Source organism: Nycticebus coucang, chromosome 15 (genome assembly GCF_027406575.1).
Source record: "Nycticebus coucang isolate mNycCou1 chromosome 15, mNycCou1.pri, whole genome shotgun sequence".
NCBI classification, from domain to species: domain Eukaryota; kingdom Metazoa; phylum Chordata; class Mammalia; order Primates; family Lorisidae; genus Nycticebus; species Nycticebus coucang.
In genome coordinates, this window is record NC_069794.1 from 92763214 (window position 1) to 92779335 (window position 16122).

The 16122-nt window shown below is 37.5% G+C and overlaps 1 long non-coding RNA gene and 1 pseudogene across 1 annotated transcript in view; one reads left to right on the forward strand and one right to left on the reverse strand.

Annotated features, from left to right (window-relative positions):
* Positions 1–980: 980 nt before the first annotated feature.
* Positions 981–16122, reverse strand: part of LOC128566876 (uncharacterized) — a 93828-nt gene continuing 78686 nt past the window's right edge. The window contains exons 3-4 of the long non-coding RNA XR_008374659.1: positions 3578–3730; positions 981–1447 (exon numbers count right to left, since the gene is read on the reverse strand). This is a non-coding gene — a long non-coding RNA (uncharacterized LOC128566876). The remainder of the gene's footprint in view (positions 1448–3577; positions 3731–16122) is intronic.
* On the forward strand, positions 13974–14049 carry LOC128567165 (uncharacterized; annotated as a pseudogene).

Consider the following 16122-nt stretch of genomic DNA (forward strand, 5'->3'; position numbering starts at 1 on the left):
TATAGCACAATACTATGGGGAAAGGGCCAAGGAAGGGGAAGGGAGGTGGGAGGTTTTGTTGGAGGGAGGGTAATGGGTGGGGCCACACCTACGGTGCATCTTAGAATGGGTACAGGCAAAACTTACTAAATGCAGAATACAAATGTCTACATACAATAACTAAGAAAATGCCATGAAGGCTACGTTGAACAGTTTGATGAGAATATTTCAGATTGTATATGAAACCCACACATTGTACCCCTTGATTGCACTAATGTACACAGCTATGATTTAACAACAAAAATAAATTAATCAAAAAAATAAAATAAAAATGAAATAAATAAAATTCCTCTCTTTAATTTTGATAGTGCGTAACAACAAAAAAAGAAAATAGCAATTTGGGTAAAAAAAAATTCATTGGTGTAGGTGTCAACTTCATCAAACTAGACTAATAAAATGATAATCATATAAGAATATATATGAGGCATTAAACAAAACAATTTAGTGCACAAAAAATACAAACATGTGGGACCCTAGTCCAACATACGGCCGTCATAAACATTTGCTGCTTCTTGATCTCATTCAAGGAACTTCTAAGAGCAAGACACACCTGGCAAACCTCCAGATCCCTTGTGACTTGGAGGCAAACCACCAAGTGACTCTGTGTTCCCGGATGAGAGAGAGTGTAAATGTGTTATCATAGGCGGATGTTGATGGATTACCATCTTTACAACACTTCCTTGCAAGGGTCAAGGAGTAAATCATGTGGCCCCTAATAATTCACATATACCGTAAGGTCTAGTTAGCACTAGTTCAACCCTTTATTCCCTAATTAAATAAAACACTGCAAGACGAAGGGCCGAGCCCACCTCTTACAGCTTGTACCTCTCATCTGTGTCCTGGTCTTCTTCATGCGACTCCGATCATGGCACAAACATTTAATGATAAAGAGTACCAACATAAAATTCCTATGTTGATTAAAATAATCTCTGTCACTTGCATCAGATTATCACTGATAAATATAATGATGTGGACTAAAATTTTGACTAAGTCATTATGATATATCATAATATTTTTATTGTCTAATGATAGCATGACAATTAACTGAACTACTTAATCAATGGAAACAATTTTAATTCTTCTCTTATAAAATTTCAAGTTGACACTTTTTACAAATCTCACAGTTGTAAGTTGTTGTAACTCAGTTTCTAAGACGGTCTGGATCTCTCATTCGGCTTTCACTTTTGACTGCTTCCCCTTTCAGTCCAGTCTGCCGCTCAGTTAGAGATCAGACTCTATAATAAACACTGGGAATAAAAAGATGAAGAATGTTTTCTAGAGCATCTCATGATGCTGTCTGAAAGAAAACTTGTGTTTTGCATCACACAGGTCAGAAACATCATGTTCCTTTCCCTACAGCTGTGCTTAACACCCAGGTTTGCAGAATATACTTCTTTTTCTTCATCAACTATAAAACATGAAAAGGGACAATTTTGTTAGAGGAATTATGTATTTTCACTTTCTTTGAGATAGAAGTATAATAAGAACTACAGAAAGGCATGGCATTTCATATGCCTAGAATAAAAACATTTAATCAGTGATACATTGATCATTCAGTACCTTCGTATTTTTCCCTGGCCACCTGGTAAATTGTCCTTTGCAACAATTACTCCATTTAGAAACACTGAATAAGCATACATTTTCTGACAGGCGTTGTAATACAAGCTGCAAATAAAATCATAATAAAAAATTATTGAATGAAAAACTGGTTTGTTCTCTGGAAACAGTAATTAAGTACGATAATCACGGTGTTCCTAGGGAGAACTCAGAAAGGCATCTAACCCAGAATTAGGTACAGAGAACAAAAGATGTCTGTCAATTTCCTACAGATGAGTAATAGTCATTCAGAAATTGATCTTTATCCTGGTCATAATTGAGAGTCATTAAAGAATTTTAGGTAGGAGTTTGTCATTACAAAATTCTCTTGAGGTACAGATGGAAGGAAATGTGGAAATAATCACATTTGCACTACAGAATTAAAGAGAAGTGAGTCCTGTCAATTCTGAAAAAGTTCTTCTGGGGGATTTCACTCAATGGTTTTGAATAACCTAATCTTTAATCTGCAGGTGTTAAATGGGAAATAAATTTTTCTAAAGTAAAGCATGTCAATACAATTCCCATAAGTTTTATATTCTATGCTTTAAAAAACTTAATATGCGGGCGGCGCCTGTGGCTCAAGGAGTAGGGCGCCGGTCCCATATGCCAGAGGTGGTGGGTTCAAACCTAACCCTGGCCAAAAAAACAAAAATAAAAACTTAATATGCTTTGTATCCAATAGTAATGAGGTTTATGGACATTCTTAATCATTTCAAGAATAATTAGCCTAATAGATTTATTGAAATAGTATAATCCACATACCATATAATTCATCCTCTTACAAAGTTTATAATCCAATGGTTTTTAGTATATTTATAGGTACATGCAATCATCATACCAGTCAAATTTACATTTTCATCCCCTCAAAAGGAAACCTTGTACGCTTTAGTTATCACCACCCTAGTCTCCCATTCTAGTCCCTGGCAGCCCTAAGCAACCATGTAATTTTCTTTCTGTCTCTATAGATTTCCTGTTTTGGACTTTCCTATGAATGGAAACACATATGTGGTGTGCTATGACTGGTTTATTTCATTGAGCATAATATTTGCAAGTTCACCCATGTGGCAGCACACATCAGTCTTTCCTTCCTTTTCATGGCTGAGTAACACGCCATAATACAGACATATCACATTTGTTTATCCATTCATCTATTCACATTGGAATTGCTTCTACCTCTTGGCTATTATGAATAATGCTGTTGTACATACCCATATGCAAAGCTTTGCACAGACTTTTTTTTTTTATTGTGTTAAGGCATTTATATTCTACACATAGTAGATTTAACATGTACCCTTGTAAAATGCACCATAGTTGTGGTCCCACCAATTACCCTCCCTCCGCCCATCCTCCCTATTTTTGGAAAATACCTAAGATGGTTTTACTGGGTCATGGGACACTCTGGGTTTGATGATGTGAGGCAATGCCCGACTCTTCTGTGGAGGCTGCACCACTTTATACTCCTTCTGGCAATACCTGAGAATTCTTATTTCTTCATACACCAACACGTATTCTCTAAATTTTTGATTCTGGTCATCCCTAATGGGTATGAAATGGTACCATATATTCTATCGACTTGCATTTCCCTGACAAGTCCTAACGGCAAGCATCACTTCTTATGTTTCTTAGCTGTTTGTGTAGCTTCCTTGTAGAAAAATCTTCCATGTGCTTCCGCCAGTCTTAACTGGGTTGTCTTCCATTATTGAACTTTTAGAGTTTTTAGACATTGTAGACAGAAGTTCCTCATAAGATATATACTTTGCAAATACTGTCTTTCTTTTGGAAGATTGTCTTTTTGTTTTCTTGATGTTGTCCTATCAGGCAAAAAAGTTTTCAGTTCTGATTTATATGGTGAACTTAAGCTTTTGATGTTGTATCTAAGAATAATTTGCCAATTTACCTCCAATGTATTTTCCTCCAAAAGTTTTATAGGGTTAGCTCTTACATTTAAGTCTTTGATCCCTTTGGGGCTAGTTTTTGAATATGCTGTAGGGGAAGGGTCCAACGTTGTTCCTTCCCATGTGGCTACCCGGCTGCCTCAGCACTATTCTTTTATTGATGAATGATCTCGGCACCCTTGTCAAAAAATTCGTTGGCCCTGTCAAATGATAGAAAATTTCAGTTAGATGTGCAGAATAATTTCAAGAGTTCTATCATACAACTATGCATTGTATATTTTAAAATTACTGAGAGAGAAGACTTAAATTGTTCTCACCACAAAAAATGGTAAATATGTGAGGTAATGCATATGGTATTTAGCTTGATTGTGTTATTTGACCGTATACATATACATATATATATATTTCAAAACATCATGTTGTACACAAATTTTTCTCAATTTAAATAAATAATAATAATAGGGACAAAAACTCAGGTGACCATCGATATGTGTATGTATTTCTGGACTCTCAATTCTACTTGATTGATCTCTGTGTCTGCTCTTGTTCTCTTACCACGTTACTGTTGCTTTGTAGTAATTTTGAAATATATAAATGTGAGTTCCCTTATTTTGTTCTTTCCAGGATTGTTTTGGCTAATCTGGGCCTCTTCAAATTCCATTTCAGAGTAGCTTTTCAGTTTCTACAGAGAAATAAGCTGCAATTCTGATGGGAATTTATTCTTATAATAACTAGAATGAATATAAAAGGACCTCTACAAAGAAAATAACAAAATACTGATGATAAAAGAAATTAAAGAAGACACAAATAAATGGAAAGACATCCATGCTCATGGGTTAGAATAATTAATATCGTTAATATGACCATGCTACCCAAAGCAATCTATAGATTCAATACACCAATGTCAGTTTTCACAGAATTGGGGAAAAAATATCTAAAATTCATATGTAAGCATAAAAGAGCCCAGGTAGCCCAGGTAATCCTGAGCCAAAAGAACAAAGCTGAAGGCTTTTGACTTCAAAATACATTACAAGACTATAGTAACTAAAAAACAAGTACTGTTATAAAAAACAGGCATATCAACCCATAAAATAGAATAGAGACTCCAGAAATAAATCCAAGTATTTATAGCTAACAGATTCTCAATAAAGGCTCCAAGAACATACCCTAGAGAAAAAACAGCATCTTCAATTAATGGTACCAGGAATATTGAATATCAATATGCAGAAGAAAGAAAGAGCACCTCTGTCTCTCTCCATATACAAAAATCATCTCAAGTTGAATTAAGACTTCAATCTAATATTTGACACTAGAAAACTACTAGAAAAAAAAAAAAAAAACATAGAATACTTCAAGGTGTTGGTCCAAGCCAGTAATTTTCTTTTCTTTTGCTTTTTTTTTTAATTGTTGGGAATTCATTGAGGGTACAATAAGCCAGGTTACACTGATTGCATTTGTTAGGTAAAGTCCCTCTTGCAATCATGTCTTGCCCCCCAGAAGGTGTGGCACACACTAAGGCCCCACCCCACGCCCTCCTCCCCTCTCTATGCTTTTCCTTCCCGCCCCCCCCCCGTGACCATAATTGTCATTAATTGTCCTCATATCAAAATTGAGTACATAGGATTCATGCTTCTCCATTCTTGTGATGCTTTACTAAGAATAATGTCTTCCTCTTCCATCCAGGTTAATACGAAGGATGTAAAGTCTCCATTTTTTTAATAGCTGAATGGTATTCCATGGTATACATATACCACAGCTTGGTTGGTGGGCATTTAGGCTGTTTCCACATTTTGGCGATTGTAAATTGAGCTGCAATAAACAGTCTAGTACAAGTATCCTTATGATAAAAGGATTTTTTTCCTTCTGGGTAGATGCCCAGTAATTGCAGAATCAAACGGGAGGTCTAGCTTGAGTGCTTTGAAGTTTCTCCATACTTCCTTCCAGAAAGATTGTATTAGTTTGCCGTCCCACCAGCAGTGTAAAAGTGTTCCCTTCTCTCTACATCCACACCAGCATCTGCAGTTTTGAGATTTTGTGATGTGGGCCATTCTCGCTGGGGTTAAATGGTATCTCAGGGTGGTTTTGATTTGCATTTCTCTAATAGATAGGGATAATGAACATTTTTTCATATGTTTGTTAGCTATCTGTCTGTCATCTTTACAGAAGGTTCTATTCATGTCTCTTGCCCATTGATATAAGGGATTGTTGGCTTTTTTCATGTGGATTAATTTGAGTTCTCTATAGATCCTAGTTATCAACCTTTTGTCTGATTAAAAATATGCAAATATCCTTTCCCATTGTGTAGGTTGTCTCTTTGCTTTGGTTATTGTCTCCTTAGCTGTACAGAAGCTTTTCAGTTTAATGAAGTCCCATTTGTTTATTTTTGTTGTTGTTGCAATTGCCATGGCAGTCTTCTTCATGAAGTCTTTCCCCAGGCCAATATCTTCCAGTGTTTTTCCTATGCTTTCTTGGAGGATTTTTATTGTTTCATGCCTTAAATTTAAGTCCTTTATCCATCTTGAATCAATTTTTGTGAGTGGGGAAAGGTGTGGGTCCAGTTTCAGTCTTTTACATGTAGACATCCAGTTCTCCCAACACCATTTATTGAATAGGGAGTCTTTCCCCCAAGGTATGTTCTTGTTTGGCTTATTGAAGATTAGGTGGTTGTAAGATGTTAGTTTAATTTCTTGGTTTTCAATTCGATTCCAAGTGTCTATGTCTCTGTTTTTGTGCCAGGGCCATGCTGTATTGACCACTATGGCTTTGTAGTACAGACTAAAATCTGGTATGCTGATTCCCCCAGCTTTATTTTTATTACTAACAACTGCCTTACCTATACGGGTTTTTTTCCGGTTCCATACAAAATGCAGAATCATTTTCTCCAAATCTTGAAAGTACGATGTTGGTATTTTGATAGGAATGGCATTGAATAGGTAGATTGCTTTGGGAAGTATAGACATTTTAACAATGTTGATTCTTCCCACCCATGAGCATGGTATGTTCTTCCATTTGTTAATATCCTCTGCTATTTCCTTTCTGATGATTTCATAATTTTCTTTATAGAGGTCCTTCACCTCCTTCGTTATGTATATTCCTAGGTATTTCATTTTCTTTGAAACTATGGTGAAGGGAGTTGTGTCCTTAATTAGCTTCTCATCTTGACTGTTATTGGCATATACAAAGGCTACTGACTCGTGGACATTGATTTTATATCCTGAAATATTACTGTATTTTTTGATGACTTCTAGGAGTCTTGTGGTTGAGTCTTTGGGGTTCTCTAAGTATAAGATCATGTCGTCAGCAAAGAGGGAGAGTTTGACCTCCTCTGTTCCCATTTGGATTCCCTTTATTTCCTTGTCTTGCCTAATTGTATTGGCTGGAACTTCCAGCACTATGTTGAATAGTAAAGGTAATAGAGGACAACCTTGTCTGGTTCCAGTTCTAAGAGGAAAAGCTTTCAGTTTTACTCCATTCAGTAAAATATTAGCTGTGGGTTTGTCATAGATAGCTTCAATCAGTTTTAGAAATGTGCCATCTATGCCTATACTCTTCAGTGTTCTAATTAGAAAAGGATGCTGGATTTTATCAAATGCTTTTTCTGCATCTATTGAGAGGATCATATGATCTTTATATTTGCCTCTGTTAATATGGTGGATAACGTTTATGGACTTGCGTATGTTAAACCAGCCTTGCATCCCTGGGATAAAGCCTACTTGATCATGATGAAGGACTTTTTTGATGATAAGCTGTAATCTATTGGCTAGGATTTTGTTGAGAATTTTTCCATCTAAATTCATGAGTGAGATTGGTCTGAAATTCTCCTTTTTGGTTGGGTCTTTTCCTGGTTTTGGTATCAGGGTGACGTTTGCTTCATAGAATGTGTTGGGGAAGATTCCTTCTTCCTCAATTTTTTGGAATAATTTCTTCAGTACAGGAATAAGCTCTTACTTGAAGGTTTGATAGAATTCTGGAGTGAAGCCATCTGGACCAGGGCATTTTTTGGTTGGAAGATTTTTTATTGTTTCTTTGATCTCAGTGCTTGAAATTGGTCTGTTCAGGAGCTCTATTTCTTCCTGGCTGAGTCTAGGGAGAGGGTATGATTCCAAATATTGATCCATTTCCTTCACATTGTCAAATTTCTGGGCATAGAGTTTCTGGTAGTATTCAGAGATGATCTCTTGTATCTCTGTGGGATCAGTTGTTATTTCCCCTTTATCATTTCTGATTGAGGTTACTAGAGATTTTACTTTTCTATTTCTCATTAGTCTGGCCAATGGTTTATCTATTTTATTTATTTTTTCAAAAAACCAACTCCTTGTTTCATTAATTTTCTGAATGATTCTTTTGTTTTCAATTTCATTGATCTCTGATTTGATTTTGGATATTTCTTTTCTTCTACTGAGTTTAGGCTTAGATTGTTCTTCTTTTTCCAATTCCATAAGATCTCTTGTGAGATTGTTGATGTGCTCTCTGTCTGTTTTTCGAATGTAGGCATCTAAAGCGATGAATTTTCCTCTCAAAACTGCTTTTGCAATATCCCACAGGTTTTGGTAGCTTGTGTCTTCATTGTTGTTATGCTCAAGGAAGTTAATGATTTCCTGTTTTATTTCTTCCTGTACCCATCTGTTATTCAACAGAAGATTATTTAATTTCCATGCCTTCATGTGGGGTCAAGTGTTTTTGTTAGAGTTGAGTTCCACCTTTAGTGCCTTATGGTCTGAGAAGATACAAGGTAAAATTTCAATTCTTTTGATTCTGTTGATATTTGTTTTGTGTCCCAGGATATGATCAATTTTGGAGAATGTTCCATGGGGTGATGAGAAGAATGTATATTCTTTATCTTTGGGATGGAGTGTTCTATATGCATCTATCAAGCACAGTTGTTCTAGGGTCTCATTTAAATCTCTTATATCTTAGTTTAATTTCTGTTTAGAGGATCTGTCCAGCTCTGTAAGAGGAGTGTTAAAGTCCTGTTATGATGGTATTATCTGATATCATATTGCTCAGACTGAGTAAGGTCTGTTTCAAGAATCTGGGAGCATTTAAATTGGGTGCATAAATATTTAGAATTGAAATGTCTTCGTGTTGTATTTTTCCCTTGACCAACCTAAAGTGACCATCTTTGTCTTTTTTGACTTTAGTTGCTTTAAATCCACATGAATCTGAAAATAAGATTGCAACTCCTCTTTTCTTTTGAATTCCATTTGCCTGAAAAATTGTCTTCCAACCCTTGACTCGGAGCTTTAATTTGTCTTTTGAAGCCAGGTGTGTTTCTTGCAGACAGCAAATGGATGGCTTGTGTTTTTTAATCCAGTCAGCCAATCTATGTCTCTTCAGTGGGGAATTCAAGCCATTAACATTTATTGAGATAATTGATAAGTGTGGTAGTATTCTATTTGTCTTATTTTGTGAGAGTCCATTGCTTAGTTTTATCTTTTGCATCACTGTGGAGGTTAGGTTCTGTCCTTTAATTTCTGAGTTCTTACTTTGCTGCTGATCCATTGTGGTGGTCAGTGTGCAGAACAGGTTGAAGTATTTCCTGTAGAGCTGGTCTTGTTGTGGTGAATTTCCTCAATGTTTGTATATCCGTAAATGATTTGATTTCTCCGTCAATTTTGAAGCTTAGCTTAGCAGGGTACAGAATTCTGGGCTGGAAATTGTTCTGTTTAAGTACATTAAAGGTAGATGAACATTGTCTTCTTGCTTGGAAAGTTTCATTAGAGAAGTCTGCGGTCACTCTGATGGATTTGCCGCTGTAGGTCAACTGGCACTTACTCCTAGCAGCTTGCAGAATCTTTTCTTTTGTCTTGACTTTGGACAGGTTCATCACAATGTGTCTTGGAGAAGCTCAGTTAGAGTTGAGGCGACCTGGGGTCCGATATCCCTCTGAAAGCAGTGTGTCAGAATCTTTGGTGATATTTGGGAAATTTTCTTTTATAATATTCTCTAGTATGGCTTCCATTCCTCTGGGGCATTCTTCTTCCCCTTCTGGGATTCCTATAACTCATATGTTGGAATGCTTCATAAAGTCCCATAATTCTGACAGTGAACGTTCTGCTTTCTCTCTCTTCTTTTCTGCCTCTTTTACTATCTGAGTTATCTCAAGAACTTTGTCTTCTACCTCTGAAATTCCTTCTTCTGCATGGTCTAACCTATTGCTGATACTTTCCATTGCATCTTTAAGTTCTCTAATTGACTGTTTCAGTTCCTTCAGCTCTGCTATATCCTTTTCATATTCTTCATATCGTTCATCTCTTATTTGATTCTGTTTTTGGATTTCCTTTTGGTTATTTTCCACTTTATTAGAAGTTTCCTTCATTGTTTCCATCATTTCTTTCATTGTTTTTATCATGTGTATTCTAAATTCCCTTTCTGTCATTCCTAACATTTCTTTATAGGTGGAATCATCTGCAGTAGCTACCTCATGGACCCTTGGCGGGGTTGTTCTGGACTGGTTCTTCATGTTGCCTGGAGTTTTCTGCTGATTCTTCCTCATGAGTGATTTCTTCTATCTGTTTCCTTGCCCTAATTTTCCATTCACTTCCTCTTGATCTTTTAAGTTCTTGTGCTTGTGGACTAAGAGTCAATGCGTCCTTTTGGTACAGGACCAGAAGGGTGAGAAGGTTGAAGAGCAAGAAAGGGATGAAAGAAAGGAGGACCAAGTGAAAAGAAGAAAAAATAGAGGAAGGAGAGGGGGTGGGTAAAAGGAATATTGACAAAAAGAAGAGAGGCACAGAAAGAGGTAGACAGAACAATATAAGTGTACAGCAGGGTTCTTTGACACAACCTTAAAAAAAAAAACCACCTTCTGGGAGTACCCAGTTGGGTGGTTCCCTTGAAGTCAGCAGCTCTTTGCTAACCTGATCAGACACAGTACTCCACCTCCACCAAGTAGAGAGGAAAGACAAAAATGCTATCAATCAAACCAAAACAGGCAAACAGAAAACTTTACAGGATAAAATTGGGTGAAAAAACAAATAATAGTGGTAGAAACACTAGCAAAAATGAAGTTCTAATTATTGAAAAAGGCAGCAATGGGAAATTATAATTTAACTACAAAAATTGAGAAAGAAAAAAGATCTGTACGGAAAAGGTTGAAATTAAAAAACAAAACAACATCAACAACATCTAAATAAACAGAAAAACAACCAAACCAAAAAAAAAAACAAACAAACAAAAAAAAAAAACACAACCAAAAACAAAGCAGTATGTGTATGTTGTTGAATATTGTCTGGGCAACACATGGTCTTCTGGGGTATGAGATGTTAATCACAGTTCTGATACGACTGGAGGCTGCTGATTTCTCAAACCCCAGCAGGTAGACACTCTAAATCTCTCTTCAGCCCACTTAAGAGGCACTTTGAACTTGTAAACTTGCTGAGCAGAAGTTTTCCCAGGAAAGTGCTTATCGCTGGAATCATTGCTGAAGTGGCTATCCACTTACCCAGTGTGCCAAAACCAGTCTCACTCTGCCCCTGAGGGTTAGGGCTGCAAGGTGGCTCAGACCCCACCCTTAAGCTACTCAATCACTAGGTTACCAGCTCCCACCCGATTCTAGCTCTGCGACCCTGAGGGCAGAGCTTGCTGGGGTAGATCACTCACAATGGCTCCCTGTGGCCCACAGCCAAACATTATTAGCTCTGTCTGGCTCAGCAGCTCAGACTGGGGCCCTAGACAATGGCCAAAGTTCTCCGCACTCCCGCTCAGGCCTCCCCAAGGCAGTTCAATTGAGTGCCAAGTCCAAAGACACCAAAACAGTTCACAGGTAAGGCCTTTCCGGTTTGCAGAAAGGGGACTACTGTACTTACTTACAGTTGCTGGCATGTTTAGACGGATTGAACACACGCGACCACTTGCTGTTTTTCCACTGTTTTAGTCCTCCTCTTGGGGTCCAGAAGTCTCTCGCTGACTCCCTGTATCCTCACAGGGGTGATGATAGGCAGATCCCACCAGCAAGAGATGCCTGGAGTCCTATCTCCCCAGACTCATGGTGTCCAGATAACAAGGAAGCTGTTACTTGGCCGCCATCTTGCTCTCCTTATAATTTTCATAAGAATTAGATGTGACAAAATTCATTCCCATTTCACTCAAAATTGATTATTATACAGCTTTTGTGACTTTAGCAAGTGACTCAGAGCTAAAAAGTAATGGAGGTAGAGTTAAACTTGGGGTTTTTAATTCCAAAGACTGCTCTATTGTGATTATATCATAGTCTTTGACAATAAAAAAGAAAAGACAGGCAGAATATATTCAGTTCCATTTAGAAGCAAAAATGACTTTGTGAACACTATATTTGGGCTAGTTCTTACAAAGTAAATTGAGAAATATGGTGTTCCTTCTTTTTCATAAGTCCCCGTGTTTCAGTTAGCTGGAGTTATATTATTTGCATTTATGTATTGAGTCTTATACTAAAATAAAGTATGAGGAAATTATGAATACTAAGCTATTGTCCCTTAAACATAAAAATTACAATTTCAGTTAATTATTTCTTCTCACATTTGGGAACTTAAAGGGAACCATTCTATAAACACAAAAGAAGCCTTTTTTCATTGCTTTTTGCCTCTACAGAATGTTCACATGTACAGTCACCATGAAAATCTAAAGAACCCCACCCTGACATTATCCTAGGGAATGATCTATCCTAGGGAATGGAACATGAGGTGATATTAAGCAGATTTTTCATTAAAGATGCATTTGAATATTGCATTTTCAGTTACAAAAAGCAGCACAATTTTAACAGGCTAAGCCTATTCTACCTTTCCACATCTGTCTCTTTCCTGAACATTCATGCTGTGTTCCATTGATTCCTGCCACCAACAATAACCATTGCAGGTTTCTGTCAATGATGCATATAATTGCACAGAATGAAATTTTAAGAGCTACAGAAGCCAAATTTAGCTTTGTGTGCAGAAAAAAAGAGAGAGAGAAGTAATTGCAGCACCATAGCGTCAAGGGAGACTCTATTGTTACCATGTGGTGTGTCATGAAGGTTTATCGCATAAATTTGAGCCAAGAGTAAATTTAAATGCTACTTTGGGAGGTTTTATTAGGAACTACATTTTTAAGATTTCTGTTATGAAATTGTTGATACATAGTTCTTTGCCTGACTCTAAAATGAACATTTTATCCTTGCCACATCCTGGGTAAGGTGATTTCAGCTATGGAACAAAATTGGCTATTGGCTGGTGGGAAGAGAACACAGGGGACTAGTTGCTCTGGGTCTATTTTCTCTGCTATTATCCTTCATCTTCTCACCCACTTGGGTCACTAGTTGTCAGAAGCAATGATGACTTTTTCTTTGTATCAGAATGCTCTTTTGACCTGACCGACATAGAAAAATAATGGCAATTCTCACAGTTATAACACTTCTAGAGCAAGCTATTGCACTAGTAATCCATTTTTTTTTTTTAACCTTTCACCCTTGGTTCAGAAGCAGGTGACATTCATAGGGAATTGAAGAAGAGACCAGGAGCCTTGAAAAACTGTGATGCGTCCAAGCCTCTCTTTGCTCACGATTATGAGGAGAAGACTTGTGAACTTCAATCAGGAATGGAGGGGTACAAGGATGACTTAAGACTGGTTGTGCCCTTTGAAAATATAGTTACGTGTGAATTTGTGCACTGGTGCATACGAGTATATCATAGGGAGGGAGAAACCTCAGCCTGGCTCCATGTTCAGAGGATGTGATCAAAGGCAATTCTGCCCTGTAGGGAAAAATGTGGCAATGACAACCCACTCAGGTAGAGCTAAACTTACTGCAGAGGGCTGAAAGAACTTTCCACTCTCCTTCATCTGTACATGAACTTCCCTGTAGCAGATATGAACACTAAATATATTACGAAAAGCTACAAAAGCAGATCTTTTACAAATACTGACTCTAATTCTTTCCAAATAACATGGATCATTACCCCGATGATTCAGATGCCAAAACTAGGTTTAAAAAGGTTAAAAAGTTTCCAGCATCACAAAGCCAGTCGAGCCAGCAGGATTCAAATCCTTTGCTTCACACTACAGATTAGCTCCAGTGTTGCGGAAGAAGTGCATCCATGCTCCACACCATGAAAAACAAACTCTCTGCCTTTTAAAAAATATATTATATGCTTTGAGTTTCTCAGTCCTGGTCTCTGTTGTCCATGATTGTCTGTGGGAATCCAGGGTTTAAAACCGAGAGTGGCCTTGGTGAAAGGACCCGCTCAATGTATAAGGGCAGGTCTTTTGTCCTTGGCGGCTCCAGGGGAGACACCATTCTCAGTCACACAACCAGCTGAGAGAGTCTCGCCTCACAGAAGGCAAATCAATACCAATGTTGCTTCTTCCACTCCAGCCTGGAGACTTTGGTGAAACTTCTTCCCTATTGGCTTTTGTTTGTTTCCTATTATTATAAAACCATCCGTGGATGTGCAGTTTTTATTCCTTTCTCCCAATGTCAGAAAGTGTTGCTTTAGCTTTGCAGTGGTAGTATCACAGCCAATGAGGTTTATCCGAGGCACGATTATTGCTAATTGAAAACTTTTCCCGGGCGGCGCCTGTGGCTCAGTCGGTAAGGCGCTGGCCCCATATACCGAGGGTGGCGGGTTCAAACCCAGCCCCGGCTGAACTGCAAACCAAAAAATAGCTGGGCGTTGTGGCGGGCGCCTGTAGTCCCAGCTACTCGGGAGGCTGAGGCAAGAGAATCGCTTAAGCCCAGGAGTTGGAGGTTGCTGTGAGCTGTGTGAGGCCACGGCACTCTACCGAAGGCCATAAAGTGAGACTCTGTCTCTACAAAAAAAAAAAAAAAAAAAAAAAAAAAAAAGAAAACTTTTCCCAATACCTGCCATAACAATTTGAAATATGCTCGGCATTGGCAATTTTTGAAAATCTCTATGGGGACTGAATTTAAAATTAAAAAAAAAAAGTGTTGCTTTAACCTGTAGAGAAGTAATCTATCATCTCAAAAAATCCTATCATCATAATTACTTATCTAATACATTGTTTGCAGTAATACATATTGATAGACATCTGAAAGGCGTATTTATAAAAATTTGTCAAAATAATAATAAATCATCGATACTTCTACCTTATACCAACATGCATGAAGATATAAATAATTTGTTTCAGTTCCTTCCTAAGAGGAATATTTGAGAGTTGTTATCACATTTAAATTAACAGTGTAGTATAGCTATAGAATTTCAAGTTGGAAGGAATCTGGAAAATCATCTATTCTAGTACTCTAATTTCAAATGAGGTTTAGTGAAATAAAATTAGGTTTATAAGGTTACATGGTAAGTGAGAGATTGAAACAACACTGGAATCCAAGTTTCTGGATCCCTGAGCCAAGATCAATCACAAGTTCCATCAATATGACCAGCATTGAGGAACTGTCATACTGAATGACACCTAATTCTGATTAAATGCTGTCTAGAGAATCCTGGATAGATATAGAAGACATAGGAAATCACTAAAGAAAATTTAGTTGAGGTTCCTTGGAACCTGATGTTACCCTGTGGTAGGATAATATCTTGTAGCTATCAGTAAATCATACGTAGACACTTTGTCGTGGTATGATAGGCCTGACATTTATGCCAAGTCAAATTCAAGAAGTTTAAAAATGAATTTCTATACTACAGAAATTTATCACACATTCTATCTCCTAGCAGAACTTGTCCTGGATGCTACTAAGCACCACTGACCATCTAAAAAGTTTGCCCCAATCTGGGGCCCATTTGTTATAATTGGTTGCTACAGGCTTATTTTGACTAATTAAAGGCAGTGTTAAAAAATTGTAAGACTTGGGTGGTGCCTGGGGCTCAGTGGGTAGGGTGTCAGCTCCGTATACCAAGGGTGGTGGGTTCAAAACTGACCCCGGCCAAATTGCAACAACAAAAACAAAAAACAGCGGGGCATTATGGTGGGCACTTGTAGTCTCAGCTACTCGGGAGGCTGAGGCAAGAGAATTGCCTAAGCCAAGGAGTTAGAGGTTGCTGTGAGCTGTGTGACACCACGTCACTCTTCAGGGAGATAAAGTGAGACTCTGTCTCTACCAAAAAAAGGAAAAAAAAATCATAAGACTTTAGTTTTACTCCAGACTCCACCCATCTAGGACTTACTTTAACTTAGCTTCATCAAGAGCTTAGTTGCCTTAGCAATAAAATATAGTTAATCATAGTACTTGACTTACTGAATTATGAGAAACAAAATTGTTTCATAGTGCTTTGAATGCAAAAAATGTATACAAAAAAGCAAAAATGAGCCAATATCTCTTTTAGGGGAGCTCATCTTACAGATGTCACTGAGGCCAAAGAGAGAGGTAGAAAGATGCCAGATGTTGCACATGTACAATGTACACACACATGATCCTTGGAGGAAAAACATATGTTTACTTTCAAGTGGGGGTCTGGAGACAGAATGGTAACCCAGGACATCATAGAAAGAGAAAAGGCTAGAGAAGAGATTTCCAGTCATCTAGCACTAAGAGATTGGAAGTCTACAATGTTTTATAAGTGTAAGACTGAATATCATGCACCAGTCAGAAGTAATGAACTAAATTGCAGCAACCTACCAAGATAGATTTTAAAATGTGATATTAAGTAAAAATACATATCTATAGCAAAAT